The following is a 19,348-nucleotide window of genomic DNA, read 5'->3' as shown; positions in this document are numbered from 1 at the left end:
ATATCATCAACTAAAAAGAGTAAAGTCACCTTAAGAGCTAACACATTTAAATATTTAAGAACTGACTAATTTAACTGTATTTCTTATCGATGACAAATCAATAATAATTAGGATGGCGTGTTTAGATATTTGACATGCAAAGCTTTGTCCTCAGTATGGATATAAAACAATACAAACCTTACGAATTGATCAATACTTAAGATATTCATTGTGAATCAAAGAGCATTTTTAGATTACCTATTCTCGTTAGTAGTGGCATGACATTACCTTTATATTCAAACAGATAGGCTAGTTGTCTAATACTGGAGATTTATCTTATAAAATTAAAATATTTTGTTTTTCTATTTAGCTTAATCTAATATCAACGGGGTGTATTTCTGAACGATTTCTGTTTGATTTCATAAACTTAAAATGATTAAACATTTTCACGCTGGCCGTGTTATCTTGAGCTGTTTTATATAACCATAATTAAATAAGCCTTTGACATCGGCCAAACCGCGATGAAATGGAATTAACAAGAGACGTGTAGACTAGTGCTATAGCACATGTGCAGGGAACCTACTTGAATTGTTCGGAATTATAATTTATATAACTCGGATAAACGAGTAAGTATAATGTATATACTAATTAAATGAACTTTTTTAAAGTTTGATATGCAGAGCTTTGTTCTAAAATTAGATATAAACAATTTCAAACCTTATTAGACGATATAATGAAGATTGCTTATTGTACTACATAATGTTATTTTAACTTTTCTTTGGCCATTTTATTGACTTAAATTTGAGAGCTTTGATCAACGGCATACACATAAACTTGAGTTAATGCGTGTCGTATAGACTAGTTGCAAAGCGCATGCGCTGTGAACCTTCTAGACTTGTTTGGCTGTAAAGTCATGTGACTCGTTAGAAAGTATTTAGTATTGTGAAAAAGCTCTAAGAGAGCATGTGCTTATATAACGATGTGTGTACATTTCAAGCGATTTGACAATGATGCTAGCTTGTTAAAGAATTTGTTAATAAATGTTCGATTAATATATTGATTGATATATTGACTTGATACTTGATTTAGTGTAAGATCGAAAAATAGTTCATCGAATGAGCAAGAAAAGTTAAATTTGACTGGAGGTGTTGAGTCTAATATAACTGTTGGTGGCGAACTTTATTGCGATCTTACATTGTAACAAGCATGTTTTAGTGGTATGCCTAAAAATGACATAAAGACGAATTACAACCATTTTAATATGATTCAAAGCAATGCAATAGGTTATGTTAACTTTAAACTTGAAAGAAAATGTTCAAATCCTAAATAACTTTAAAAAAAATTAGTAGTTCGTGAAAGTAAATTTTAAACGTGGTTTACGAAACCCTTAATGTGTCACGTTTGAAATATTGGTATAAAGTTGACGAAGTTGACGGAACAAGGACTTGTATTAGTTTTAAACGGCTTAGTATATTGTTCAAACAAGCTAATATCTTATTCAACTCCTACGTTGTATTTACTTTTAACGACCTAGTATCTCTTTTACTCAGACCGGTGTCCCATTAAAAGCAAACTACTTAATCGATTAATCTTGCTTTCGTAAAAAACTAATCAAAATCAACGATGCAATTAGTCGTTTTAACTAGATACATAGTTGTTTTAAGGAGATATCAAGTCTTTTATATGAACGAACGCATTGTTAAACTGAAACTTATGTGTATATATAACAAGCGCAAAATGTGTTATCATTATTCGCTTTACACGCAATTAACACTTTTAAAATTGTTTATAAGATGTTTGTTGACAGCATTTATTCTGTCTTATACAGATTTTATATTACGAGAACAATAGTAATTGTGATATATAAAACATTTTAAGGAAAGTTCTACGTGTTGACCCTGATAAAAATAAATAAAAATAAAAAGGAAACGACGACACTCTTTCCTTCTCCGACATCTCCGACAACGTGCTGGTTCAAACATATTCGGTGGTTCCGGAATTTGGTGTTTATCGAATATTACTATTGTTTCACTCTACACGAACATGTCATACTTTTAGGACGTTTCTTGATAGGTTTTTTTTTCAATTAAGTGCAGAAATATCACAAATATGTGATCATAAAATGTTTTCAAAGATATGGAGATAAATATTATTTTGCTGATGCAAAATCTACAATTCATGCATTATTTCAAATGCAAATTCTATATTATGGTATTATTTTCAAAATAGTGCATAAATTTAACAGATATTTATAGCATTTACAAGAATTACATGTTTGTCGACACACATCGTGTGTCTACAGTACGTTAAACACACTGTTCTACTATTTAAACTGAATGTCAATTAGTTAAACAATGATTTCCATTTTTGAAATATTGAACAGTCCATTCTTTACAAAATGGACAGTTAGTATATATACACGACGGAATCCAGTCCTATATGCGATGTAGAAAAATAACTATTGGTGAATATACATTTATGTTAAAGTCACTTTTACAAGAAACAATAATGATTCACTGCGTCCAGCTTTTTGCATGCATGTCCATAATTAAGTGAACAGTTTTGCTATCAAAAACGAAGGCAACATCTTTACACATATTAATGACAACACTGAATGGCTCCTGTGAATGAAATGCAACGATGCTTCGAAAGTGTTTGATTGTTATTTATTAGGTCTGCCGATGCCCATATTTACATTCTGCATAAAACCAAAAAGGGGAATATCACTTGATAGCATATAACTCTTATATTGCAAATCACATTTTAAAATAACCAAATGCGTGAATACGGAACAACAATTTCATTACATATACTACACTACTCAATATTGACGTATCTCATAAGCTTCATAAATCGATCAGTATAGCACCCACATTTCGACTACCCTGTCTCGAATCTTGCATATGTCTTCTAATACCAATTATTTATGTCTTAATTATACATTACTGTGACGCTCTGATAGAAAACGCCTCAGAAATTCCATTGTAACTAGGTATTTCTTAACTACATATATTGGCAAAGATTTAGAATGCAAAACTGTTTTGAGGTTAACACTTCTATTAAATGCCGTTTAAGTAAGTACGACATTAATTAGGACTTAATGTACACTATAAAGAGTGTTAGTATTTCTTACAAGTTTCAGTAGCATAACCACTTATTTCGTTTAAGTACAACCTAACAATCTAATTTTAGTGGTCTATATGCTATTTTGTAAACTACCTACAAACTTAGTCATCAAATGTCATCAACTGTTAATATCTATCGCTTCGCCTGATTAAATATAGTCAGCTTCCAGTTGAGTTAGTTCAATAAATGTACTGGGAAGATTGAATCTACTACAGTTCCCTAGGTCGAACTGTTACGTTGACCTCCTACATATATTTCTTGTTCAATTGGATTATTTAAATACTCGTTTTGCATGTATTGTTTGAATATGTTTACCATAGTTTTGGCAACTTCAGCAGTTCTTGCTGTCGATATATGCAGATTATGTGATAGTTGTCTTCTTCGGTGATATGTCTTGTGTCAAATAAAATGGTTCAAAACCTTAACATGGAGTTTAAAATTAAATATCCATAATACCAGCTACAGACGTTCCTTGAATCTGATTAGTATGCCATTTATTTCCCACGTTAAGTTATTTTACACACATTGTAACATTGTAATATGATACAGACAGAATATAAATTATTTGAGAAACTATTCAATGTAGATCAAAATCATCGTTAAATATCATCCCTTTGTTGATATTATTGCGTGATAAGAGTCATGTAGTTCTTGTTGAATGAATTAAAGGTATCAAAAAGTTATAACTTAACGGAATTAACTTAACCCTTGGCATGATATCGCATACTCAGTATCGCTACAATTGCGTCAATCAATGGTATGCCGCTTGCACAGCGATACACCTATTTGAATCAAATTCGGGTTTTTATTAGAGGTAGTTTTAAAAAAAATATATGATTAATATCTTTTGATGGCCGAAATATGACGAAAAACCTAAGCTTGTGCAAACACATGTTACAATTCACACCTCTTACTAAATGATTCAACAGACAAGATACATGTTTTTGATATACGTCGAACATAAATAAGTATTTGTGTAAAAAGCATATATTGCTTAGACTATTAATTAGGGATATTAAATTATCCAACCAAACGACCGTAAATACATACACATTTTTATATTGGTATCACCACTTCTGACGACTGGATTAAGGCCATTTATAAAGATCAAATTTCTACACTCTGTCATGATTATTTATTGTGTGCTTATATCATGTGCCTACTGTGTATGTAATATTACTATAGTTCATGTTGCGCATGTGTGGCGCAGTTCATGTATATTAACTTCATTGTTTTGCCCTCAGATTGCCACACTGGAGACTACAGATACAAAAAAAATCAACTTTTCAAGCTTTAATGTTTGCCATAATTAACACAATGTAGCCAAACATGTTTTTGCTTCGGTCTGTGATTAATTAAGTTTTAAAGTTTGAATTTTTATTCAATACTATTTGAAACATATAATGAGTTGTCAAAGGAATGGATCCAATTTGGTTTTAAACAATTGTGGTATGGAGATTAACGGGTGTATTCCGTCAAGATCAATACTACTTGATAGCCTCTTTGTTCTTAACCCAAACAATTACAATAACAACTATTCAACTCATGAAGAGTATTCCAGTATCATCTTGATCCCGAGATAGCTATCAATTATTATTTGCTTCAACATAATAAATTGTAATTAAGCCTATTGTGCTCCATATACACAATGAAAAGGTTTCGGTTTAAGGTTGTTATAAAGAATAAATATAAATCAAACATCGTAATAAATTAAACCAACGCTTAAAACGTTTGACACAGAGGTAACGTTTTGGTATGAAATTGCAGTTTGTCTTATACTATAATTATTTACATATTAATCATAAACGTGTAATAATTATCGCCTGTGTAAGCCTGTTTCTTTAAAATGTGACGAGTGAACTTTTACTGATCTCTAAGCACCAACACGGCCAGTTTTTGCCGTGTGTCATTATGTTTAACACACCTTGAATTGATTGATATTGAAAGTGCTTGGTACCAGCGGCGTCATTAATGGCGGAACCTGACGATAGAATAACAGTCATTGATTACCAATCTTCTCGGAATCATTCTTTGGGATAGCGCCGACACAATCATTGGCTTATCGTGCAAAATTGAATAGTGCCCATATTTGATTTCGTATTTCATTTGGGATTTGGTTCGCATTTGTCCGACAATGGCAGACTTGTAATTGCCTACGCTAACCGATATTGCTATTTTGTCCGAATCCACAATATTTTATTCATCTTTAATTCCTGAATTGATAATCCACTGGAAGGTTCATTTCCCATGCCTCAAAGTTCAAATCTGTGGTGCATCGTCATGCCTCCCTCGATGTATTTTTCCCGGGAGTGTTTGGGGCGGTTGATGTCATGTTATGGTTTCGCATATGGCAGTAACGGCAGTTGGAAACAAAGGGGCACGTTACTCTAGTCTTAAATGTATTGCAATCATTTTTTCTGCTGTCTCTGATTCTGAGTTGACACTACGACCGCGTTCTGCTTGGTGCATTTTGGTCCCTGTATTTGCATCCCAGTGTGGGGTGAGGTCGTCCCCAACTAGAACACGTGCTTAGTCTGCAGTTCCCAATAGATTTAGTCGAAATTCAACCCACTGTTCCTTTCGTATATTGACGAAAACTGAAACATCCTTGCTGTGTGCGCTAAATATAACTCTATTTCCTAGCGATTTAGCTGGCCACTGTTTAATAGGACATTCATTAGCCGCGTGTTTGCTGCCTCCCACTCCTCGAGGTAAATTCCCAAATATGGATGCTTGTATTCCGTCTTAAGAATCAATGTTTCCTGTTTGAATTGGTCTGAACTTAACACATACTTCTTCGACCGGGTTTGGCGACGTCCTTTGCACTTTTTCCGTAAGAAATTGTTTAGGATGGACTGTTCACGCGACGTTGATTGCATTATAAGAATCACCCTTGGATCAATATTGGCGTTAAACATAACGTCACCGTTTGGGCTTGTCAAATTGTTATTTAACAATGATTCTAATGTTTTACCTGCTTCGTGTAGGATGTCGTCGTTGTTCGAAGTGCAGGTTTCGAGGATCGGTATTGGAAAACGGATGCTGTATCCGCACTGGTGTCCTTAACGAAACCGATCCATTTGTTAATATCCTTCATTATAAATTAACCCAGCTACGTGGAACGCCCAGCTCCTTCAGGTCTTTAATCGCAGTATGCTCTTTTGTAAAGTTATGTTCGATCTTTCAATGAGTGTCAATGCCTCACATATAACACTAGCCCACATATCAAAATTAAAATCCATATTTTGTCTGCAACAATTCCATTTTCTTAATTTCCCCCTTTCGCCATTTTCACTGCTAATCCATTTATTTATTTTTATAAGAATTTATTAGTCCGTTTAACGCACACTGAGTAACTGAGAACCCGTCAGGTCAAAAGTCGTTACGGTCAATTGAGTACAGAGAGCGCAGAAGCTCGCATAATGAAATACATTAAGAACCTCAATTCTACGCAATAGTTTTTGTGTGAACCATTCGTAAATGGTCTTAGAATTTTTATTGCTCGTTTTCAATTAAAAAATTCGTGAATAATGTTGAAATATACATTCGTTTCGTTTTTGTAAAAAAGGCAAGGAGGCAAAATACAAATGATATTCTACAAGGCAAATTTAAATCATGAACGCTCACATAGAAATATGTTAAAACTATGTTCTGAGTCTCAGTGATAAAATAGATGTCTCTGTATTGTAGGTAACATGAATTAAATCAAATCCGGATATCTCAAGTAAAATTAAATCCAGAATTATATAAGTATAAACACAAAGGGAATATTGATTTGCTCCATGTTAGCGGGTGTTATCTACATACTACCCTTTAAGGTCTGATGTGGCATGTAATCAAAAGTTATTTATTTCGTCCGAACACGTACAACATCGAAATAAAATCGATCATCATTTGAATGTTAAGTTTTTTGTGTGAAATTAAGGGTTTTTATTGATTTTCAATTATGTGATATCCTATCATGCGCTAGGTTCAATAAAGCAACTATGGCAGTTGTATGGACTCCCCTCGGCGCATATACATCATAAAAAAGAATGACGTTCAAATGTGTACGGAGTAGTGATTTCTTGTATTAAAGGATATGCATAAAATTGGAGATGCTGTCGTTGCAATAATGCGGTTCGAGTTTATTTCGCCTCTATCAGTTGAAGGCAATTAAGCATAATCAAATAAAGAACGTCATACAATTAATGACGGCGTGACATAATAACAGTAAACACATACTATGTGAGTATGATATGTCATGCAAGTATCATGAGCAGTTTAGTACAAACATAATGCCGAAAAAGGAAATCATTACAAACATACACTGTCTTTGAGGATAGCTGCTAATAAGGTTGCATGACTCTTCAACCATGACAGCAATGGCTGTACTACTTTTGATAAAGGTGAATTTGTATAGATGATGATCATCGGAACAGGATGTAGTGTGGCCATTTGCATCAATCTAAATTATACTTAGACTTCCATTACTACCAATTAAAGGTTTAATGACTTCCTTGAAAACAAAGCAAACGATGCTCTGCAAAAACTTAAGTATTTAACGCGGTATTACACCAACATATTTGAAACAAATAATGTTCACAAAGCTTGTTTCTTAATACTTAGTTACACCTAAGCTTTGGAATTTGGAGTTTTTGGCATTCCGCCGCCGCTTTTGAATTGTGGATGAGTCTAATAGATTACCTATGTTGAAGTAAAGCCTCTAACGTGTGTGATTTGGTACAGCATTATTAATGCTAAGGAATATTCAGGTGCGTTATGGTACAAGAAATCAGATGTTAAGGGAAATGGGGAATTGCACAAAATGAAATATCTTACTTAGCTTTTGCATTTGGAAAAGTAGTACACTCTACAAAGCTTATATTATCTGGGTATTCACGGACTTATATGTTTGATCTCTCTTAAACAGATCTCATTTTGACGGGTGCATCAACCCCTGGTATTAATATAATATGAACTAAGGCGCTGCCTCTACGGGCTTGAAGTGTTATTGCCGGAATTGTTGTTCTTTTATGAAACACATGTTGTACAATACATCGCGGCTGGCATTTTTGGCCTCTTGGGCCATCAAGAACAAATAGCTGTTTTATATAAACAAGTCGCAAACTTTTCAGTTCATGTTCTTTCAAGTTTAGCACAGAGCCTTAATTTATGAATATTCATATGGCAAGGACGAAGATACTTTTTGAATGTGCTTTTCAGCTGTATAATTATTTTTATATCTGGTCTACAGTCCAGTACAGTCCATACTTTCAGTGTGTGTATACCATGTGATGAATTGCGTCATAAATGCTACCTCGGAAGGCAATATTATGATTTAAAAACAAAAATCTTTAAACAAAGATGACTTTGCTATTTCATCACCATTGTTAATGAAACATAGCGCAGTCCACGTCGATTACGGAGCCCTACCTTCGTTCTTTAACCAAATTTTGATTGCGGGTTTAGTTTCTTAAAACACTTCGACAAACCTTTCAGCCGTCTCACGGAGCACTGTCAAATCATTATTTTTTACCTCATCAAATTTGGAAATAAAACTAATGCGGGGCGTTTTAAGCAGCATAGACAGCCATTTGTTTCATTTTAAATGGTGTTGTAAATGAAAAGTTATCTTTGATTTAAGTCTTCATTTTAAGCAATTTTGCCTTCCGACGAAGCATAATATATAACGTAACGTGTTTTATACTGGTGATGGGCCGATGATCGCCGATAATAAATTATATCGGTAGACATTCGTAATTTGGCGATCGGCGACCTCATCGTTCCATAATCGAATAATCGAAAAAAAGGTTTGCTTGAATCTAGTAAATTTCCAACTTTATATAGCGCAGTAACTTAGAGCTAAGGGAAGTAACCGATACTTTGAGTTTTTACAGTACTTTCATTTGGTTTTTCTTTGCGTTCAAATAGCTTTATGATGGCGGACGGCCAGGGGAGACATCGATCTAAAAATATTTGATTACCCTGGACATCGGTCGTCCAGGTGCTGGACAAGTGCAAATTGTTCCAGCGAAATGGTTAGGGTCATTCAAGCCCATATTCTTATGAAACTAGGCTTGATCGACCCCAGCTGTGCTCACATATTGAAATGAACGTCAAGATCAATGTAAAAACTGTTTGAAGAATGGAAATGTTTGCCGTCCAACTCCGAGAATACGTGAAAAAAGTTTTGCTTATTTAATTTCCAATTACTTGTTATTTTTAATAGCTTATACCATCCAAAACCAATGTGTTATGTCTCATTTTTTCAATTTAATTTTCAAAACTGGTTTAATTAATGCACCAGTCAATTGTAACAAAGCCCCCCCCCCCCCGATTATTCAACATGCCAGAAATAATACCTGTTTTCTGACTGAAGCATAAGTAATGAAATACACATGAAAACTAAGGTCTTTATTGATATATACATCAAAAATGATGCTTTTGTGATACTGTCGGATAATCGATCGATCAGGGTCTCCGATTAATCGATTATAAAAATCCAAGCCGATTGCCCATCACTAGTATATACACACTGTACTTTGCATGGTCTCTTAGTATTTTGATTAGTAATGCACCAGTCAATTGTAACCACGGCTCCACCAGGTCCAGGGAATAGCGGGGAACTTGAATTTCGGTCCAGCCAACCCCGGCTAAAATCCCCTCCCTGCGGGTACGAATAGATCATGGGTTCCCGCTGGCGATCGCCATTGTCGCCATTTGCGACCAAATCGCAAAAGTGGCGAAAACTTTTCAAATTTGGCGATTTTATGGCGACAACGATTTTTTTCTAAAATATTTTCTTAAAATGACGTAAGTGGTGACCATGCGGCCTGCATGATAATCGATTCTGTCACTGTCATAAATCAAGCGCATCTGCTGGTGCGACAACAAAAAATAATCCGATAATTAGGGCAAGCAGTCACGGCCCAGTCAACACCTCGCTAATTATTGCAGAAGTTTATTGCTTTCACGGATAAACAATGACATCCTTTAACTGTTATGTCTCTTATTAGCAAACAATTTTAACATTTAGCTCAACAGCCTTGTTGTTGCGTAATTATCGTGTTAGTTTTAAATATGCAAATCATAGAATTTTATGTTGCCGGATAGTCACGTGATATGCAAATTTCGTAATGACGTTTACGCGCTAAAAATAGACTTGCTTTCGGTTTTGTCGCAATTTGTAATTGCTATAAATGCAACATTCTAAGAGTTCAAAAAGTGTCAAAAAGATTAACAGAAATCAAATAAATAGGATTAAACCCCATTTGATAAGGCATCTAATATGTTGGCTGGAGTAAAGAGTAGGTATACAAATTTCTATTAGGAAAGTTATGGCCCTAGTTTGACAATGTATATTTCTTTGAGTTTCCATTTATTTTAAATTTATATCATAATTTCACAAATGTTTTCTTTTATTGTATGCAGGCATTAGACTGAAATCAACATATTGATGTTTATGTCACATTTTTTGCAATACATTTTTTTATTTATATACTAGTCCATATACAATGTATTTTGTCAACATAATAACAATTTGCTATTAATATCTGGTGCTTCATGTACAACAAAATGTTATGTTTTTGCACGACAATGTGCTAATTAAATGCAATTTAAGGCTCTTAAAATGCTTAAACCCCATGAGCTTCAGGGGGCTTTGCCCCCTTGGCCCCCACAAGGGCGCTGCTCTTGATCCGTAAGGGGGCCTATCGTGGTCCCCTTAACCCCCCGCGAAAAAGTGGCGACAACTTTTTAGAACCCAGGGGGAACCTGATGGTAAAATCCCCGCCAAATGCCCCGTAACCCTTGGACCCTAGGTAAGGCCAATTCCCCGCTATATTTTAAGCGAAGACAAAACCACCGCATTTAAACGGCACTCCGGGGCCACCCGAAAGGTAATAACACGGTCCATTTCCCGGGCTATCCCCGGTATACATCCGGACCTGGAGGGCGTGGTTACAATTGACTGGTGCATAATTTAGACTAAAGTATCCATTTCATAAACTATTTCGATTTAACTGCAACATTAGTCAAACATTCCTTTGAACAAATACACCCGAAAGGTAAATACATGGCCCATTTTCCCCGCTATCCCCGGTATACTCCCGTACCTGGGGGGGGGGGGCGTGGTTACAATTGACTGGTGCAGAATTAAGACCATAGTGAAAGAAATCGGCTAAGCAGTGTGAAGGAAATGGTTCCTATAACCAGATGTTAATCCTATAAGTATTGGTCTTTCACACCTTTCATAAAGCAAGCAGTAAATATTTCACAGTTTATTTATGAGTCCTTAATTTAAGGTACACTATCTACATACATTTATATACTAAAGCTATAAAATATAAGATAAATATGCACATGGCCATTGTAAATGAGTAAAGTGAAATGCATACAGTTATGTTGCAGTAGACAAATTATCAATTATTATAAACAAAAACTAGGTAGCATATAATTATAATGGGGATAAAACATGAGCATTCAGCTGATACTAAAGACATTTTAAAAAATATAGCAAAATATGAGTTTATATTCTTGTAACAATAACATTCAATACTCATATTTGAAGATTTAACTTCAACCATATCCATTTCATAAAATATGTTGATTTAACGGCAGCATCAGAAAACATTCCTTTGACCAAATGCATGAGTATAATCCCTGATTAACAGTTAACTAGAGCTATCACAGGAGTAACGAATACCCCCAAATGCCGCCTGGACACAGGAATGGCAAACCATTCCTTTGAAAAGAGGCCATAACTCCAAGGTTACTGCACACTGCATCTTCTTTTATCATGCATGTATTGTTTTATTTAAATATGTTGAGTAATTTAGAAGTTACACTGCTGACAAGAAAAACTAGCTGATGCTCTAGCTGATCTCTTCTGGAATAAGACAAAACCGTTTTTCTATTTTCGTAACAGTGCACAAAAACCTTTACTCCACTGGCCCCATTTTCAATCACAAGCATTGTCTTCACAGAGGCTGCCTATACAGCAAGTTTCATCACAATATCTCATGCCCAATTAAAGTTATAAAGCAGAAACCATTTTTCTATTTTTAGTAACAGTGACCTTGACCTTGGCCCCACCAGCTCCAATATCAAACTTGACCTGTATCTTCTGATGTTACACCTGTGTACCAAAAATTATTCAAATCGGTCTAGCCTTTCATGATATATCGTCCGGAAACCGTTTTTATTTTTTTAAGTAACAGTGACCTTGACCTTGGCCCCACCAGCCCCATAATCGAACTTGACCTGTATCTTCTAATGTTAAACCTGTGTACCAATTTATTTTCAAATCTGTCAAGCCTTTCATGAGTTATCGTCCGGAAACCGTTTTTCTATTTTTAGTAAAGTGACCTTGACCTTGGCTCCACCAGCCCCAATATTGAACTTGACCTGTATCTTCTGATGTTACACCTTTGTAACAAAAAAAAATTCAAATCTGTCGAAGCTTTTCATGAGTTATCGTCCGGAAACCATGAAAACCGACAGACCGACCGACAGACAGACAGACCGACCAACAGACCGACCGACCGACAAGCTCACTCCTATATACCCCCTCAAAATTCGTTTGTGGGGGTATAATAAAACAATTATTTTCAATATAACATGTCAAAAGCATTATCACATTTGATAAAAACTATATTGTTTACAAAGAAAAAAAATACAAATAAAACAAAAGTTAAGGAAGTTTTTTTCTTTTAAGGAAGTTTTTTTTTTTTTTTTAAATATGAATGCAATAAATTGCCCATTGAGGGAAGGGTCAAACATAAGCACATTACTCAACTTCATTTTTTCAAACCAAAAGATTTAAGGGGTTTACTTTCAAAAACTAGTAACTAGTATATTTTTAAAGCACATTTCAATATCTGCAATAGTAGAATAAGTCTGTAATTAGAAAATAAATATATGTAAAAAGTAACAGAAAAAATGCATGAATTTGTTTTTATTGAAAATGAAAACAAAAGTGATCTTTACAAGTTTCAAATGTTTTATAATTTGAATGTGGAGGGCAACATAAGTGAATGAATAAGTTAATGTTAAATATAGCTTGTACTAAGAATAACTGATAATCTAATGAAAAAGAATAGATTGAAAGTTACTACTACATGGTCTTAATTAAGCAGTGTAATGTACATGATTGTCAAGTTTAGAAGTTGTTAATAACTTTCCTGCTTGTACATGAACTAAAGCAAGTACTTTTTGCTTTTGATTGTTTTCCTTTAAAGCATTGATATAAAATAAAGAAAAATCCACTTATTTGAGGTTGTCATTTCTGCACATATTTGATTATGGAGGAAAATATCAAAAGGCAGTAAAAGTATTGCTGTTACTTAAGCTGCGCTCTCACAGATTTACTGTTTTGAGCACTTTTTTTAATTTTTGTCTTGGAATTAGATTTTTTGTGTGTAAATATCTGCTTACCAGTTATGAAAGACTGCTGAGAAAAGATCAGATCGCAGATTTTCATATTTCCATTCCAATTTTTAATGTTTTATGGCTTAAACTGTTACTAACGGTTAAATAAAAATGCATAACACATCGTTTTTGGGACGGAAATATGAAAAGCTGTGATCTGATCTTTTGGCAGAAGTCTTTTATCATTGGTTTGCAGATATTTACGCAAAAACTTGTTCGTTTGAAGACAAAACATAAAAAGTTGTCAAAACGTTCAATCTGTGAGAGTGCAGCTTTAACATCAGAAATCACAATAAATGAAGAAAAAAGCAGGTATCACACATGTCAGAAAATAAATTACATAAAAAGCTGTTTAATTTCTGATAAAAATAGGATAGAAACTCTATCCCCAAACTATGACAAAAACAGTGCTATTACTTTGATATAAAGTCTTCTTAAGCATATATGTACAATGATTTTGTCCTGAGTAATATCCCAAAATATGTCATTATATAAATATTTACGCGAATGTTGACAATATGTACTATCACACTGGAAGCCATGCAATATTTATTTTATTATACCGAACTCAGTTACATTTATATACATATATAATATTTTTACCATAACACAACTTTCAAGTTTAATCAATTTATTCTGTAATTATTGTTTGTTCACATTTAATAGCTGTCATTTTGTGGCAAATGTCGTTTAGAAATAAAGCAAACACCGGTTGTAACCAGATTCACAATACATTTTAATATCGCTTACTACGTCAGACTTGGGAAAACCAAAAAAGCCTATTTTTAGAAGCACATGCTATGTGGTGTGAGACCACAGTTATTTTTAATATATGTTTCATTTAGAGTAGACACTAACCTGGCTTCTTACTTTAAAACAGTCCCAATTGAAAAACAAGTAACTGGCTGCTGTAGAACAATCCAAGACACAACATTTAATAACAAGAAAACATAGGGTGGACTATTGCGATTTCTCACAAAATTGAGTAGTAAGACATGACCCTGAGGTCAAGACGGAATAAGGCTACAAACAACCAATTAACAAAGTTCCACAGGCAATGATTTTTCCATTGTTTACAATGAAAACTATCAGTTTTTGCAACACAGTGTCAAATAATGTTAAGCTCTATGCAAAAGGCCACCTGTTTCTTCTCTTTCATTCAACTTTAATAAAATATTGATACTTGAACACAAGCACTCTTCTTCTATATTCACATCCGGATCTTGGTCAGCAGGGGGCAGCTAACTGTGGTATTGAGCCTATTTAAGCAACATCTTTTCAGAATCAGACTTCAAAACTCCTATAGTTCATCTTAAAAAGCTATATGCAACACATACTGAAAGTTTGGCAATGATATATTACACACTAAATGAATGAGACAAGTATTAGCACCTGTGATTTTTTCATGAAAATGCAGAAACAGCCATTTCCCTCAAATGGTAAGCTACAATACTTTGAAGAGCCATTATTTCCTTATGCATTGGAATAATTTGACAAAGTAAAGTTTTCCTTGTAGCTTAAAATAGTGTCTATAGAACAGACCACAAAAATGGCCTGCTTACTCTTTTTAGATTTTTTTCTAAGCAAAATAAAAAAAATCCACTTCATCGGCTTAGTGTTTTATATAAAAAATGACTTAGAGCCAAACTGAAATGCTTCAACTTGTCAAAATTTGGCTTTTCTGGTCCACTTATATACAAAGGTAACATAACTGTTTAGTTTAACAAAAGAAATTTAGTGATTATGTGTTTATAGACTGTCTAAACACTACTATATGCCAAATTGTATGCTTCTGGGACAAATTGCGCAACAAAGGAAATGGCAAAAAAAACAAAACTGAAAGGCTCATGACAACTGCTAGTGTTTTCATGTATGAGGTTGCTACATGATGTAGAAAATGAGAGATAGCATAATTATGCCCATTTAAAAAAAATACTTTAAGTATCTGTTTTGAAGGCTAGATTTGGCATTATTAATTCAGAGTACAGCACTTCTATTCACCATTGTAAGTTGCTTATTTACACCTGATTTGCTATAAATCTCACTCTTTGGAATCATTTACACACAATTAAGTACTACAGAAATGATTAACATCTTCATTCTTCTGACGATATTGGATTCAGACTGCATCTCCTGGATTCAGATTGCAGGACTACAGCCGGGGGTGGGGGGAAAAGCCGCAGCTAACTGGAGCAAATTGGCACATCATGATCTGCAAGCATGACACAAAAGCAATTTTTTACACTTATAAAACTATCTGCAACTACTGTTAAAGTTTGAAAAAGGCCTGTAAACACTCATTTGAGGCATACACAATCTTTTATGAATCATAAATGTGATAAATATGCAGAAAAGTTCATGAATTCAAGGATTTTCAGGACAATTTTATGAAATATGTAGTCTTTTGGACATTTTGCAATCAGTTATAAACAACTCAAAGGTTAATCTCATCTTATTGAGTACCCAGATGCATTTTGAAAGCATTAAAACCAGACATGCTTAGAATTTCTTCTTACTTGGAGACGGTATTCCTTTCTCGAAAATCCTTGCCGAGAACCGGTATGGAAAACCACACGAGACCACATTTTGACCAGCACTGGTTCGTGTCCTTGAAAGTTCCTCTGTGGCTACAGCAACCAGGCTGGCTATTGAAATAAGCAATAAATTAGGGTTTTAAGACATTTATAATGTATTAAGGTTGTTTTTAATGCATGATGGGACAAGGCTCTAATCTTTATGAAAGCGGCTTACTTTTTTATTTCTTTTGCCTTGAGAAATGTCAAGTTTTTCAATGTATAAACTGAATAAATGAATGAATTAATGAATATATATGAATAATTGATATAATTGATTAATGAATTAATGAAAGGTGGCATAATTTCTTTAAACTAGGGATCTCATTGTGTTGCTGTGATTGTGAAGTAGATGTTTTCTTGTCCATAAGCTGACAATCATATGCACACTAATGCTTCAGTCAATTGAACCCACGCCCCCCCCCCCCCAGGTCCGGGGGTTTACCGGGGAAAAGGGCCGTGTTTTAACTTACCAGGTGGCCCCGCAGGGCCAGGTGACAGCGGTGGTTTTGCCTTAGCGCCAAATTTAGCGGAGGTGCGGGGGCATTTGGCCGGGTTTTAACCATCAGTTCGTCCTCGCAGGCCGGGGATTCTACCCTGCGTTGGCTGGACTGAAAGTCAAAGTCCCGGCTATTCCCCGGACCAGAGGGGGGGGGGGGGCGTGGTTACAATTGACTGGTGCAAAAATAAAACATCATTCTGCATTAAATGTGTAGAAAGTTTTGACTAATTGCTTATAGAATTTGCAATTTATGTAATGTTTGCTTAAAAGAGCAAACAAAATGTGCGAATAGATGCACAATACAAACCAAAGACTAATACAAGTCAGCAGCTTCAATAGAAAATAATGTTATGGTCAAAGCCTCACCAGAAATGATTGACAAACAACATGAAATAAATTCATTTAGAAATGGAACAAACAGTATTAATGGGCTTATATGACCAAACTTACTCACTTTATACTTCAGTTTGGGTACAATTTTCCATTATATGATCTTGAAGTGCAAACAATTTTTAGCATGTTGGCATGTTGGCATACACCAAGTACAGCTCGGCGGGGTGGCAGGCTGTCTGGCTGGTTCATCATCATTTCCTCCCGGGTCTGTTTTAAATAAGAATGAAAATAACACAACACCTACCCAAAGATACAATCATTGACACCCTTATAGTATATACAACATAATCAATTAACACATCTCTGGCCTACCAGTTTAAATTGATGGGATTCAATACTTATTTGAGAGCTGGCTGAAATTTCAAACAGTAAAAAATATCTCAATATGTTTGAAACAGTGAAAGATTGTTTTTATTGTTTATACATGTCTATAAATCACCACAAAGCATATATAATAAAAATGTTTTGAATTTTGCTATGCCTATGCTTTACTATATTAGAGCTGGCATTGTAAATGTCTTGTTAATTTTACATAAACAATATCCTTTTTTAAGTAATTCATATAGACTGTATTTTAAGAACAAATTGAGAAGAAAATATTTCTCAGCCATATTCTATCTCAAATCGAAACAGGTGTTAGGAAGAGTAAATTGCACACTGCATGAAGAAAAATCCCTGATCTACAAGCAATTGTTAAAAACGTCTGAAAAATATTGCAAAAGACGCCACCGTTTTTGAGCTGGACTGATGACCCCGCATTTTCTGATTATATGTTGGAGAAAAAACGTTTTATTAACATTGCTTGTCGGGAGGGGTTCTGTCAGGAGGGGAAACCCCTCCCGAACCCACCCCATTTAAATAATTAATTACTTAAATGTCATTTATTTACTTTGTAGGAAAGAATTTGTCTTAAACTGTCTTGCATGATTAAACATGCCTTCTTTCAGCTGATTAATTTTAAAAAGAGGTTAATTTAGTTTAAGCGAGACATGTCAATACATTTCATCTCGCCTAAAGGTATCCTTCTGAAAACCTTGTTACAAAAAGCACCGGTAAGATGCTATAAGCTCTAGCGTTATCATGTAATTCTGCCAAAAAGAAACACTGCCTTTTATACTTAAACCTCCCCGGGTTCATAATCTATAATACTCACGTAATAATGCTTGTTGAAACATGCCAAATTTGATGGTTGTCGGGAGGGGATACCCCTCCAGAACCCTCCCCTGTCAATCACATTATGAATTACTAAACATTTGATTTTTTTGTTTGTGCTGAAGTGGTTTTTCAGTAATTTCATTCATACATCTTTATCGCTTAAAGTATTCGCGAGTTATCTGCCCCACTCCGCCATGACAAAAATATTAATTCGATACTGTCAACTTTTTTTTAATTTTGAAATTGGGCATAATTACACTCAGGTTACCCACCATCGTGGCAGCAGTAAAAGGGCAGGAGAACCTACATGTCGACCTAAATGGTTAAGGGACTGTATCACAGACCGATGCCAAATTAATGATAGTTTTTGACAATTTTCTTTTCTTTTCATTATTTTATTATCTGTGAGACAGCCCCTTCAATGGCCGGACGAGTCTAGTCTGTGTGAGTTGAAACCAGCTGCCCATTTCACTCAGTTGGCAAGAGCGCCGTGCTAGTGTTCCTGCGGTCGTGAGTCTGAGCCCCACACCAGGCTCACTTTTCTTCTCATGTTTACCATAAGCATGCACAATGATTTTTAATGAAAAAGGAATTGTTTTTTAAGATTTAGTTTTCACTACCTAAGTTTTAACATTTTTATTCAATACTTTAATTTTACAATACAATACAACGAAGTACACAATCGCACAGTTAACAGTTAGTTTGGCATGTATAGTGATGAGTCATACATTATAACCTGAAAGTCATAAATTACGACCTGGAGGTCATATCTGGATACCGATTGCATCAATTTAGCTTGTTCATCATCCGTAAAAAACAATAAAAACAATGTCATTATTGTGTCCAAACAGCAAAATATGAACGATTGAATTTACAATAACAAGTATAATTATAAGTACAACTCACCGTGAAAGCAACGTTAAATCCGTGTTATTGCATCATGATGAAAGTTTCAATATAATAGACACACGCTTTATATGAACAATGCATGACGAGCTTTTCTGGTTCTCATTTTTATGGTTCAGTGGTGCCCAAATTTTGTAATGCCTATCACTCCGGAAATAAAGAAGTAGTCCCTAGCATACACGTACAAACCGTATTACAATATTTTAAGTACGTAATTTGGGTAAATGAAGTTTGATACTTAAGTTTGTTTCGCTTAGTTTATTTCGGGAAATGTTGTCACTTTATCTCCCGTTGTATACTAATA

General features: G+C 34.6%; 1 protein-coding gene across 5 annotated transcripts in view; it reads left to right on the top strand.

Annotated features, from left to right (window-relative positions):
• Positions 1-255: 255 nt before the first annotated feature.
• Positions 256-19,348, top strand: part of LOC128221261 (trichohyalin-like) — an 86,188-nt gene continuing 67,095 nt past the window's right edge. For all 5 annotated transcript variants that reach the window (XR_008258931.1, XM_052929802.1, XM_052929803.1 and 2 more), the window contains exon 1: positions 256-605. The gene's annotated coding sequence lies outside the window, so the exon portion shown is untranslated. The remainder of the gene's footprint in view (positions 606-19,348) is intronic.

This window comes from Mya arenaria, chromosome 16 (genome assembly GCF_026914265.1).
Source record: "Mya arenaria isolate MELC-2E11 chromosome 16, ASM2691426v1".
Taxonomy (NCBI): Eukaryota; Metazoa; Mollusca; class Bivalvia; order Myida; family Myidae; genus Mya; species Mya arenaria.
Note: the sequence above shows the minus strand (reverse complement) of the source record. Positions and strands in the feature narration are given on the sequence as shown.